We start from the raw sequence: 12,435 nt of genomic DNA, 5'->3' as shown, positions 1-12,435 counted from the left end.
CCATGAAAGATGCAAGGTTGCCTTCTATTTGTTTCTTTGGCAAAAAGCAATTCTGAACAAATAGTTGATGAATCCTTTTGTTAGGTTATTAAATCTCTTTTTCTCCCTCCCTAGTGCTGCTCCTCTTCCTGTGCCTTTCCCGTTGCTCTCATTGTATTTGATGAATAGTGATGGTAGATCACTGAGTGGAATAAATTTATGACAGTTTGAGACACATTTTAGGTGATCTGACCATGTGGTTGCTGCTAGTGAAGTAAAATCAGGCAATAATGACCTTGTGCCGGATGGGCACCTGGCTTGCCACGTGTTATCCCAGCCTAATACCAGCCTGGCACATGAATATCTGTGCTGAGTCCATATGTTAATTATCATGACAAGGGATGATCATACAAGACTGTTGTAGATGTCACCTGAAAGCAACCAGACTCCATGTCCTCTCTCCTCCCACCCCAGCCGGTTCAAGACTGGGAAGATCATGGCTGTGCACGCAGCTGGAAGGTCATATTGACTGATAGGAAAGCTGCAGATGTTTGACGCTGCTGAAGGATAGGCGGATACCTTCTGCTCACGGTCCAGGTGCTGGTCCTCAGCAGGAGGACTGGGGTGGGCTCTGCAGTGCTTTTGGTTGTGGGAGGCTACTCTGGGAAAGTGCAGCCCTGCTGACCGTTCTGCAGGGCCTGTTATGTTGGTGGGGTTGCTGTATGTGCCGCCGTTCCTCCTTGGCAAGCCTGCCTGTGTTGTGCTGCCCTGACCTTGGGAGCAACTCACGCCCAGCCTGACCAGTATGGTTGGATCTGGCATGTTGCTGCTGCAGCAGCTCCTGGGGACCAGTAGGAAAAGGTGCTTTTGGCTCTCTGGAGGGCAGCAAGAAGGGGCATACTGGTTCCCTCTCCTCTGCCCTCCAAGTGAGCTGGATGACCGATTCCTGGCGGATGCTTTGGTCATTGTATGGAGCAGTGCATATGTTGGGCCAGCTTGTGTGTATTTGATTTACTCTAAACAGAAAAAGAAATCCTTTTTTATTCTGTACTCCATTTTCGTTCTTGCCTGGCTGTCATTACCTGCTGCTTGATCCTCCTCCTGTCTTTTGCAATCTGTGAATGGCCAAGCTGAGACAAAACACAAGCTCCATAACGCTTTCCCTTCTCCCTCTCCTGTATGCCCTTGTAAGAGCCCTCGAGGGGGAGAATCACCGTGCGAACACACAGCAACAACTGGGAACATCTGTTCAAGCCAAAGAATAAGCAGAGGCAGTAACTTTTGCAAAGCTGCTGAGAGTTTGGGAGAATGGAAGTGACAGATGAGGACCTTGCTGTCCAAGTCCTAGTGGTGGGCTGTGTGTGGTGGCATGTGTTGGGATGTCTGCTTCTGGGTGTTGCTGCCCCAGGCAGAGCGGCCCCTGCAGCCGTAGACAGGGCAGGCAATGTTCCCCGTTGGCGCAGCTCTCCTGGCTGTCTTTCCTGACCTGCTGGTGAGAGAGGAGAGGAGGGCAACAGAACCAGTCTCTGCCCCATTTGCTTGACAGCACCTGCCACGGGCAGAGGCAGCACAGATGCTGCTGGTCAAGGGCATCCACATTGGAAGGGCATGGAGATCCTGTGCAGGGAACCAGCATCTGCTGAGCCTGTCTGGAAGGCTTGGCTGGTTGAGGTTCTCAGAAGCAGAAGTTTCTACAGCATGCCTACCAAGTGACGGCTCAAACTGGCCCAGAATGCTGTAAGCCACTTTTCAGCCTGGGCATGTCTCCATCTGTATCCAATCTGTGCAGCTACCAGCCGTGCTAAAGAGCAGGGATGTGACTTTCCCTGGGCCTCTCTTCTAGAGGACAGAGCACCATGGGGAAGCTGATAGCTCAACCTGACCGTGTAAGGTACCTAAGGAGAGAGAGGAAACATAGGGCCCACACCTTTAAAGATAAAATAGGGTATGTGTGTGTCATTTCCTCAGCAACGGAAGCTGTTGCAGTGTGATCTATCTGTGTTTTACGTCTTTCTTCAATAGCACTTTTGGTAAGGGGACAGTTGGGAAGAACTTTTGCTCTATAATAAACTTTCAGGGGAGATCAGATTTGAGATAAAAATGTAGTTTTTCTTGTTTATTTCATGTTCTCTCAGCAAATTCTGAATTTTCCAGGCTTGATACTTTTGTTTATGTTCATGAGGCTTCCACTTTGAACTCTAATGACAGTGTATTTCTGATCTATCCTTAGTTTTTTATTTTTCAGTTTTCATTACTCACTCTTCTTTCATGTCTATAGTTGTTTCTTTTTTTAATAATTCCTCCTCCTATTTTATGCCCCCTCCTTATTTTCTAGAAGTTAAGCACTGGAATTTTTACTGCTAAATCCAAGCGTTATTTCTGCTACAGTGCCTTTTTTTAACACACCGTTAGTTGCTTAGTCGCCGGTTTCTAGACATTTTTTTTCTCATTTGCAGTACCTAATTTTGATGCTCTTTAGGTTCGGGTGCTTTGCAGGCAGAAATCCATGGAAACTGTGGGCACTTAGCACCTACAAATTTGAGTACCTTATGTCTCAAGGTGAACAGATAGAAATTAAAGCACTTGGAAGTCTGGAGAGCTTTTGGAAAATATTTCCTCCCTCTCAATCTATCCTCTTCTGATTTGCAGGACTGGGGTAATTCTGCAATGAAAAGTAACTGTGAGCACAGTGAATTAGTTTGCTTATTCATAGGTGGTCAATTTTTGTACTCTTGCAATTCAGAATGACAATCCAAATCATTAAAACACAGTGCATGTGTGCTTGATATTAAGCAAATTGAATAGCTCTGAGATTGCTTATTTCTTCCAGAGATGCAAGGATGAATTGAACCAAAGCAGTTTGCAGCCTGGTGTGTTTCAGCTCAAGGCTGCTAATGACGCATCCTTGAAACACAGAGCATCAGCAAGTGCTTTGTACTTTGCTAATATTTTTTCCTGCAGTAACACGAGAGCAATTACAGCTTGGAAGAATGGGAGCTGGAAGACTGGAGGAGATGAAAGAATTTGAAGAGGAAAACAGGATTTCATGAAGTGAAGGCAGGGACTGTATATGGGTGGATGAGGGAGCAAGCATCTGTAGATAGTGGGCACTGACAGATGCTTTTGAAATATATAGGAATGAGGAAAGAGAGAGGTAGAACAGCTGCACGTGTGTGTATGTTTTATGGAAAAAGGAAGCCAGCAGTGTGCTTGTGAGGAAAGGGGCGAAAGAAAGAAATTAATTCAAAGAGATTTTCAGGAATGGGTATGAACTATAGTGCAGCTGATGTAAAATTCACTGCCTTGGTAGTGACGTCAGGGAGGGGAAAATTGCTATTGCTGCTTGCCTGCCATTCCAGCCTGTCCTCCCTCCCCTATTTCATCTTTTGATCTATAGTAACAAGAAATTGGCCTTCCTAAGAGCAGGTCGTGGGACTCGGCTGAGGGATTCAAACTGAGTCTCTGACCTCTGAACACATTGCAATGCTTGTGAGTCATTGACTCATCCTCTGTATTGGCAGGTTGATGGATTCCTAACTAGGTTGTTAGTGGCATCTCAATGTTGTTGCCCGAGATGTGCCTTTTGTGTTTAAACTCTGACTTGGAGAAACAAGTTCATTTCAGGCTCTTTGTTTTTGTCTCCTCCTCCTTTTCTCAGCTTTTACTTCTTTTAATGTAGACTTCTTTTGACAGATCATCTCCATGGTAACTAACAGGACCGTGCTGCCTACAGAAATTGTAGTAATAAAGTGGTTGGTTTTTACACATGATGAAAAGATGATGAAGCACAGTGATAGGTGATAAAGACACAGGTAATTGCTCTAGAATAATATTGCTGCCAAGAAGATGACTGAACTCCCACACAGAAGATGAACAGATGGTGTATTTATTGAAATTCATAGGCTGCGAGAAGAAAAATGTAATTGATGGCTGTGTAGGTTTTGTTTCACTTTACTCTCTACTGAGCAGAGCTGGGAGAGCAGCGTGCCGGCAGATGGAGCCCCTATGCAGAGCCACTGTATTTCCTCACTGGAGAACTGGCTTTTTGCTTGAGAGCTGAACTCCAATCAGAGCCATAAAAGCAGCAGAACCGCTAATTGCTCTGATGCATTTCGCTCTTTTAGATCTGTAACACAGCCCTGTTTTATTTTAGAAAGCGTGTAACACTTCTGTAAGAACAGTGGTGGTAAATTATACTAGCGTATTTAGAACATCGAAGTAGAATGTGGAAAAGCAAATACTTGCAAAACTTGTGCTCGGTGCAAATTTTCCAGGGCCAAGTGTGCTTGTGTTAGTAAATGGCAGCTGTACCTTGTTTGCTAACCTTGTTGCTGGAGACTGTGCTGTAGGGCAGTCTGTTGTGCAGAACACACTGGGAAGAAAAGGCAGAGTGTTTTCCTCCGATTACTCTCTCTGTGTTTTCAAGTTTAAGATAAGACCGGTCAATTTGATGTTGAGGCTCATGTGAATACGTTGTCTGCCTGCAGTGGCAGTGCTATGGATCTGGTTTGAATGGCTGCGTTGCCACTTTGTGGTGTGGTACAGTCGTCCTAAGCGTGGAGTGCTGTGGCATCCCCTGCCACAGGGCTTGGTGCATTCAAATTCCCAAAAAGATTACCTCAGTGCTGCCAGAAGAACAGAAATGTCTGCAGGACTCTTGGTCTGAAAGGTCTTTCTCTGAGGTGTGCAAATAATCCTATTTTACAACGAGGAATGCCAGCTCTGGAACACAAAGATTTTTCCCCATGTGTAAGAAATGCTAACTGTTGGGAAAAATACTGCAGGGGGGAACCGGTTGAGCTAAAGTGCTGGTGGCAGACTGCTGCCTTCCCTGAGGTGCTCCCGTGTTCTCAGCAGCTTTAGCACCCCTGTTGTGTCTCTGTTAACTGCCACAGTACCATGATTTATTGGTGATAATGCCTGGGTGCTGTTTAGTACATCATATGATTCTCTCTTTCTCTACAGTCTGGTGCTACTTTATTGATTGTATAACTCATTTTCTCATCAAGTTCGGTAAGGAAACCACTTCCCACTTGGGTTTACATCCAGCTGCACCTACTCACATATTGACTACATTTGTCGGAGTTGCATGCAAGGGGCTTTGAGAAGGCGTATAAATAAAAGAATGAAAGGCTCTTTGTCTTACAATGGTAGCGTCAATGAGAATGAAAATAAATACGTAGGCAGTACAGAAGAGACTCTCTAGGACACTTTGCCCTAAGGAAGAAAAAAGTTGCGGGTTCATCACTTGACAGTGTTTGCGTCAAATCCCCCTTTCTTTTTATTTCTCCCCTCCAGATTGGCAGGGCCCCCACATCTTCTGTGGCACCTGAAAAATCTGATTTGCATGCAAATCGCTCCCATTTAGATTAAAACATTGCTGCCATTCTTTTTTTTCAAACTTCTTTCCTTTTTTTCCTGCAGAAAAGGAGTAGAAGAAGTTCCTTAAGTGACACATCTTCTCCACACAAGATTAAACAGAATTGCGCTGGGAGTGGAAAGACGTGCTTTTTTGAGACCTGTCAGCCAGTCAACAGAGCGTTAAGTTCGAGACGCCAGAGAGATGTACTACGTTAATAAAAGAAAGATAGGAAAGGAAGGCAAGAGCGTGAATCTGAGCACCGAGACTGGTCTACCAGTTATATCTGAGCAGTTACTGAGTGCATAAATAGTGATTTGAGCCATGTTAACCCAACTTAGTGACTGTCATTGTGGTGACTGATTCCTAATGAGCCTCTTGATTTATTTTCCGTGCTGGTCTCTCCCATTGCTAGATCCAGGCACCTGAGAGGCCCTGCAGACCTTGCTGGGGGAGATAGCAGTGTCCAAGGGACCTAGGCAGCCTGGTGGGGTTCTCTGGAGAAAATGGTACAGGACATCCTTCAAAGGACAAGCTTGCTTGAGGTAAAGCGATGAATGCGTTAGGTTGAATACAGATTTGTCAAGATGATTGGTGTCCTGGGTGCTGCCAGCTTCTCTCTATCAGGCTGGCTGGCTTTGTTTGTTGCCCAGCTGATGGCCTCTTTTCTACACCTCTCCTCTCCTTTCCCCTTTCATTCTTCTCTGCCCTTCACCACTAATTGAATGTTTCAGGCGAAGCTGGTCAAAACATTTTTATTCAAAACTTATTTTCCTGGCAGCTGAGCTTGGCAGTGTCAAAGAAAAAGGTAAATAAAAAGACACTGTCATTTTTCTGGGAGAAGTTATCATTTTCAAAATTGGAAGCTGTTCTCACCCTTTTGGAAAGGAGAACCTTTCCAATCGCTTTTTCCTTTTTCTACTTTACTTGTTCTCCCTTCTTCTTTCCATCTCCATTCTCCCTCCCCATTACTTTTTCTACCTACTTGGCTGTGTAAAAACTGCTGGAAAGGTCAAGGAAATCTAGGCTGATGTGAAGACTTCCTCTCCAAGTTGAATGTTTTTCTTTAAAAAAGTAATTTGATGTTTTTCAATCTCCCTGCCTCCCAAAATAACAGACTGGTTTCTGCCTCCAGTGGGTAAGACTTCTCTGGTTTCCTTACCCACTAGGGTGTAGCTGGGCTGATGCTCTTTGCCGTGGTTTCCAGACTTCTCCAGCAGGCAGCAAAGCACGTCCATGAAACTATCTGCGTCTCTTGAGTATCCGACTGATTATGTGGACAAGGCTGAGCCTGAAAGAGCCATCCTACCTCTTTTGCCATTGCTGGGATGACATTACTCGGCCAAGAGAGTTACCACTTGTGTTTATCCTATGGTAGAGGAGACTCCAGGCTGGAGGAGATCACGGCCTGGTAGAAGATTCATTAGCAGAGCCGTGCCCTTTCCCTGTTCTGCTTGGCATGAATTGAGAGCACCTTTGTAAAATGAGTGTGAATAAAGATAAAGGTCCAGATTAATGCCTTGACCTGGTTTAGGGGAGAACATCCATGATACTTTTCTACAGTTGAGTTGCAGGACTAGGGCGCTGGAAAGGACTGGTGGACGCATAGCACATGGTAGGGCTGGTGTGGTACTCTGTTAGTTGCTGCATGATTAATGGTGTGAACTAGCTTTCAGATACCATTTCTCCTGGGAATTTTGTCCCTGAGCTTAAAGTAAATGATCAGAAAAGTATATTTGATGGGCAAAGCTACTGGAGCAAGTTTTTTATTTGATCTACTGAGTGAAAACTGCAAACCAAACAGCTAATTCTTCATCTTCGGGTAGCAGCTTGCAGTCTTATGGGCTCAGATTATTTTTAAATATTAAAATAATCTTAAAAGTTAAACAAGAAAAGCAATCTGTGGTGCACTGCCAGAGGAATGGGTGTGATGTATCAAAGCAAACATCCCTGATGTTGGCTAGTAGCAAGTACCAGAGAGAAGTTTAAGAACATGTTCGGCTATGTGTTCCATCTTCTGACCATCAGCAGTTTAGGGAGTTTCTAACCCAGAGGTTTCAGTATGGCTTTTATGTTTGACAGTTTGTGATTAATCCATACTCCGTTTATCTGTTTGCTTTTTCAACCCATTTATGCTTCCAGCCCCTCCAACGTCCTGCAGCAGTGAGTTTCATAGTCTTGTGTTGCACTAAACATAATTTCTGTGCATTGTGTTTTGTACCTGGTGCCTACTCGTTTTGTTGTGTGCCCTCCAGCTGTTTTCTAGGAGGAGTAGTTACAATTAATTCCTTATTAGCCAGCTCCATACCGCTTACCATTTTATTACCCCTCCATTCCTGCTTTGATCCCATAATTATTTCTCTATCTGAAGAAGTATTTTCCTCTTTATTCAAGTTGCCCGTCTCTGTGTTTCTATTAGAACCTTGTCAAGACTTCTGCAACGTAGTGAAGAAAGGGGCTGCAGTATGAATTTGCAGTAGCAATACTGGTTTTGTGGTCTTATTCACTTGCTTTCATCATAGTTCTTCATTTGCCTTGTTACTGAACACTAAGCTATTTTCAAAGAACTATTTGGACAGTCACCAAGATCCATTTTCTGAGTGAAAACAGCTGAATTATGTACTTCAGCTTCTCTGCAGGTAACACTGTTGCAAAAGTTGGCTTTCATGCTCTAGGCTTATCATTGTGAGTGTTCCCTGTACACCTTCATCCCTGACCCCACCAGCTCTCAGGAAGGCATCTTAGTCCAGCAACACTTGAAAAAAAGAGCTACAATTAAATTTTTATGCAGTTAGGAAGTTGCTTACCACAGTTATTTTTTGGTCTGGCCTCCTACGATTCCGCATTTAACTTGCCAGAAGTTCATGATCTTTTTTTCTTTTTTCCTCTTCAAAACACGAGAGTCACACTCTGAATGATATTCTTTTCCTCCTTTTTGTCTTTTACTGCCAGTAATTTTCTTAATCTCCTGTTCAACCCCAAACAACAAGTTGACTTTTTTTCTGATTCTTGAAACATTTTGAACTGATGCTGTAAGTATCCTGATGTTTTCCAGTAGTACTTGGTCTCCTGGAAGTATTTCTACCTTTCCAGCTATTGCTTTTGACTGCTACACTGATTTCTATGTAGGTCTCTTTCAAATTCAAGCTTATTCCTTAGATTCCTGTGGGCTTTTTTTTTTTCTCTAGGGTGTTAAAGAATAGCCATTCTTGTGTGTCACTGGGAACTAGCTGCTTTTCTATTACAGGTTTTTAACTAGTTATTTATAATGTCTAAAAATACAGTGTTTTCATCACCCTGTCAACATAGTTTCCCAGTCTGTGTGGGGTAAATATGGTTTCATATCATTCCTGTTTTCTGACTACATGCCCAGTCTCCTGTAGCCCTGTGGACAGTGTCACAATCTGGTTGGTTTTAAACTAATCTTACTCCATGCTTTTTTTTTAACATATGGCACCATTTCCTCACTGGCCTTACTTGCTCTGATGCTTTCCTGCCTCTTGTATTCAGGGAGTTACAGCTTCCCACCGGGTAGCGTCTTTCCTTGAGCCTTATCTTGCTGTGTCGCTCTTATGTGAGTCCCTCCTCTCCTGCAGCAGCACATGGCTTGCCCTTTGGACTGCCATGGATGCAGCCCATGCCGCTGAGCTCCTTGTCTCTGAAGATGGGAGACGGCCTCATCTTGTTTGCCGGCTGTCCTTAATTGTAGAAAACACCACTATGCTCTTGTGTAAACCTTCAGTACCACACACAGTTTTGGTTCTCTAATTTCCAAAAGAATATAGCAGAACTGGAAGAGGTCCCACAGAGGTGGTTACGTCAACAGTGTGAACATTGCTTGTACTGGGTATGGCTGATTGACAAAGACTCGTAAACCAAGAAAAGAGATTAAGTTTGAGGAATCGTGAGTTATACAGATTTATATGGGTAGCGATGGCGAGTGCTAGTTCACTGCCTTACAAGGCCTAAGGGATCTCAAAGGGAGCCGTCTTCAGGAGGAACAGGAGGAGCCGGATCTTTGCATTGGGAAGTAGATCTGCAGAGATCTCTTCTGAAGGGTGTGTTGGGCACCAGAAGTTTACAAGGGTTCAATGCAAGGCTTATTAAGTATCTGGAAGAAAACAAGGCATGTCAGGCTCGAAAAATACTTAGGAATGAACATGGTTGGAGATGGAAGGATACTCAGGAGAACGCACATGTGGATGTCCCACTCATGCTCTTTCCTGAGCATCCACTTGCAGCTGTGGTTGGAGAACTAGCAGTATGAAGGAGAGGGATCCTTGCAGGGAAGAAAGACTGCTGGTATGGTCTCATGGTGAAGCTTTTGCTGTACATTTTGATTTACATCTCTGGTCTCCACTAGGCGTTCGCCTAATTGAGTAGATTGACCCTGGCTCTTACACAGCAGGTGATTAATCAAAGACTGACTAATCAGGTCTCTCAATGGCTGGCACCTTGCAGAAAGGCTGGGAAATGCTTACAAGCTCCATCTGTAAACTAGTTTTATGCTCTGAGATTTATAATGTGTTAATTATATTGAATTCTGTGGATTTACTGTAAACTTAATTATTATAAGCTTTGGAATGTAATAAAAGTTACTTTACTTAACTACCTTAAGCAGGAATTTAAAAACTAAGTTCCAGAGATGCTTTAACTAATTATACTCAGTAGTTTTACCACACTGTTAAAATCTAGCTGAAATCTGTCATCTCTCCCTAAAATTAAAAACTTCGAAAACTGCCTCGCTGAGCAATGGGGTCTAAATGTATTCTTTAGGGCTTAAAAGCAGTTTTATTCAAAGGTCTTAATTTTCATCTAAATCACTTCCTAAGTTGTCTGACACTGCTGAAATCTAGAACTTGACTTCTGAGCTAGCGTTCTCATTTACTAAAGCTGCAGTAGTTAATCATCACTCAGTGATGTGAACTGCCATCTATTAGGAGTTTTAAATTGAAAATGTACGGTGAAATAAGATGAAATTAAACAAAGCAGAATAAATGTCAACAAATACTTAATCTTCCTGTATGGTCAAACTCATTTGTGTTAGTGTGGTCTTTGTTGGGGCTGAAGCAAAGCAGTGAAGGGATCTGGCTGGACCCCGTGGCACTGTCCCGAGAGGAGAAAGACACTGCTGATGTCCTGGGCAAGAATGACATGAGGGTTATTTTTGTTTGATTTTTTTCAGCTAGGCCTATGTACAAGCTCCCGAGTGGTTCTCTGAGCCCCCTTCCAACTTTGTTTTTCTACAGGAAGAGGGTAAGAGGACTGTACTTTTCTTGTTTTGTTGATGCCGAGTTTTGCTATGACACTCCAGAAAATCACATCTATTTCCTTTCTGGTAACAAATGTCCAAATCTCAGTTACCAATGTTAATACACTTAATTACATAAACTGCACTGCCATGTGCAATTATGTAGGCGGCCTCTTAATGTACCACAACTTTCTTTTGATTCATTTTCTTGCCACTGTAAACCCTGGAGGCCCTCCATTGACTTTTCCCATTGCTTTCCAGAACTGATTGACAAGTGGAGCCCAGACACATTCATCTCTGCTGCGTTGTTTATGGTCCTTGGTGCATGTAGAAGCTGTCTGCTTTCCTTAGCTTTCTCTTAATGACTTTGTGTCCTTTTTATCACTTCTATGACCTAGAGCATGCTGCTATTGCTGAAAATCTAATGTTTTTTTGCCCTTCAGTACAATTCTGGGCTGGACTACCCTTGCAACAGTGTCTTTACTGATGCTGAATTACCCCGTCTGTTTTGCCTGCACCGTTAGTGTCGTGGCTATCTTTTTGGTGTTTGATTTTATTTTCATTGGTGGTAGATAACTATGCCGTACTCAAGCGGAGTGGCACAGACTCCTGAAGCATAGTTAATCTGTTTAAAGTATGGATTCACTGTGTGTTCTGGGGCACAGACATTCCCTGATTCATTTGAGTTTCTCTCCAGAGTTACTGAGAGTTTTTGAGGAACATGATTTTGATATCCTCTGTTAAACTGTTCATTTTTTTTCCCCCTTTCCTGTCTACATTCAGACAAATCTTTGTTTCAGAGCACAGCCGGAGCTGGGCTTGGGTTGGCAGCATGGTCCTGGCACCCTCCTTTCCCCTGCTTGCACTCCAAGCAGATCCCTGGCTGTCATTCACATGCGTTGAGTATAGACAAGTGACAATGCTTGAACGTGTCAAGTACTGTGAAAGTTTTGTGATAACATTCCTGGTGTTATGGGCTACTTATTGGCCACCTGCATTTGCTCATGCATCTCTAAAAGGTTTAATATGTATCATGAGCAGCTGGTCCCCTGCCCTTCAGTCTGATACTACTGCTTATCAATGTCACTGGGATTAGATTGTAGTGTTTGTACATGGCAAGTGTTTGAATTAGCTAAAACCACTCTGGAGGCATCTTTGCCTTATTTGGCAGTGTTCTCAATCAGTGCATGTGTTGCTGTTCACTAGTTTTTGGGTTTTATTCTTCCCTGGGGTATTTAGTTCTCTCTACTTCGTCTTTGTATAGCTGTTATCAAAATAGCTGTTACAGTGAATATTTTCCTCTCTGCCTATTCCCACTCTATTTCAATGATAGAGTGGTTGCTATGCCCTTTACTCCAGGTCTGTTTGTTTTGCCTCTCCAGCTACATTGCTTTACGCTGTGTGCTGACTTGGTATTTGTGTTCTGGTTTTGGTTCCTTCCCTGGACAGAACCATTGAGTGCAATTCTCTTCTTGCGGTTTTGGAGATGTAGATCTGTTCTCCATATCTTGCTTGTGAGCTGGACTCATGTAACCAACGAGCTCTCTACTTAGTCTGATGTTTCCAAACATGGACTCACTTGAAAGGTGAAGAACACTGATCATCTGTTTCTTGATTTCTAATCAAAATCTGCTATTTTTCCCGAATGTCCCAGCCTCGCTTCATCTCATCTGTAATTGCAATGCTTTTGATTGTACTTCTGGCAACATTCTCTTTCAATACAGGAATATTATTTTTCAAAAAAACCCACCTGCCTTTAGTTAGAAGAAAATTCTTGCCGTTGATTTTCAGGTCTCTAAACAGGCTCGAACCACGCTTGTGTACATAGATTTTTTTTTTTCCTTTG

At 43.3% G+C, this 12,435-nt stretch overlaps 1 protein-coding gene across 5 annotated transcripts in view; it reads left to right on the top strand.

The window, feature by feature from the left end:
- SYT16 (synaptotagmin 16) overlaps nt 1–12,435 on the top strand; it is a 110,337-nt gene that overhangs the window by 27,437 nt on the left and 70,465 nt on the right. Inside the window, exon 1 of one of the 5 annotated variants that reach the window (XM_054068783.1) lies at nt 10,523–10,594. The exons of the other annotated variants lie outside the window; for them this stretch is intronic. The gene's annotated coding sequence lies outside the window, so the exon portion shown is untranslated. Of the gene's footprint in view, nt 1–10,522; nt 10,595–12,435 lie in introns of those variants that run through there. 5 annotated transcript variants of the gene reach the window in all.

This window comes from Cuculus canorus, chromosome 5 (assembly GCF_017976375.1).
Source record: "Cuculus canorus isolate bCucCan1 chromosome 5, bCucCan1.pri, whole genome shotgun sequence".
Lineage (NCBI taxonomy): Eukaryota > Metazoa > Chordata > Aves > Cuculiformes > Cuculidae > Cuculus > Cuculus canorus.
This window is presented reverse-complemented; position numbering and strand designations above follow the sequence as displayed.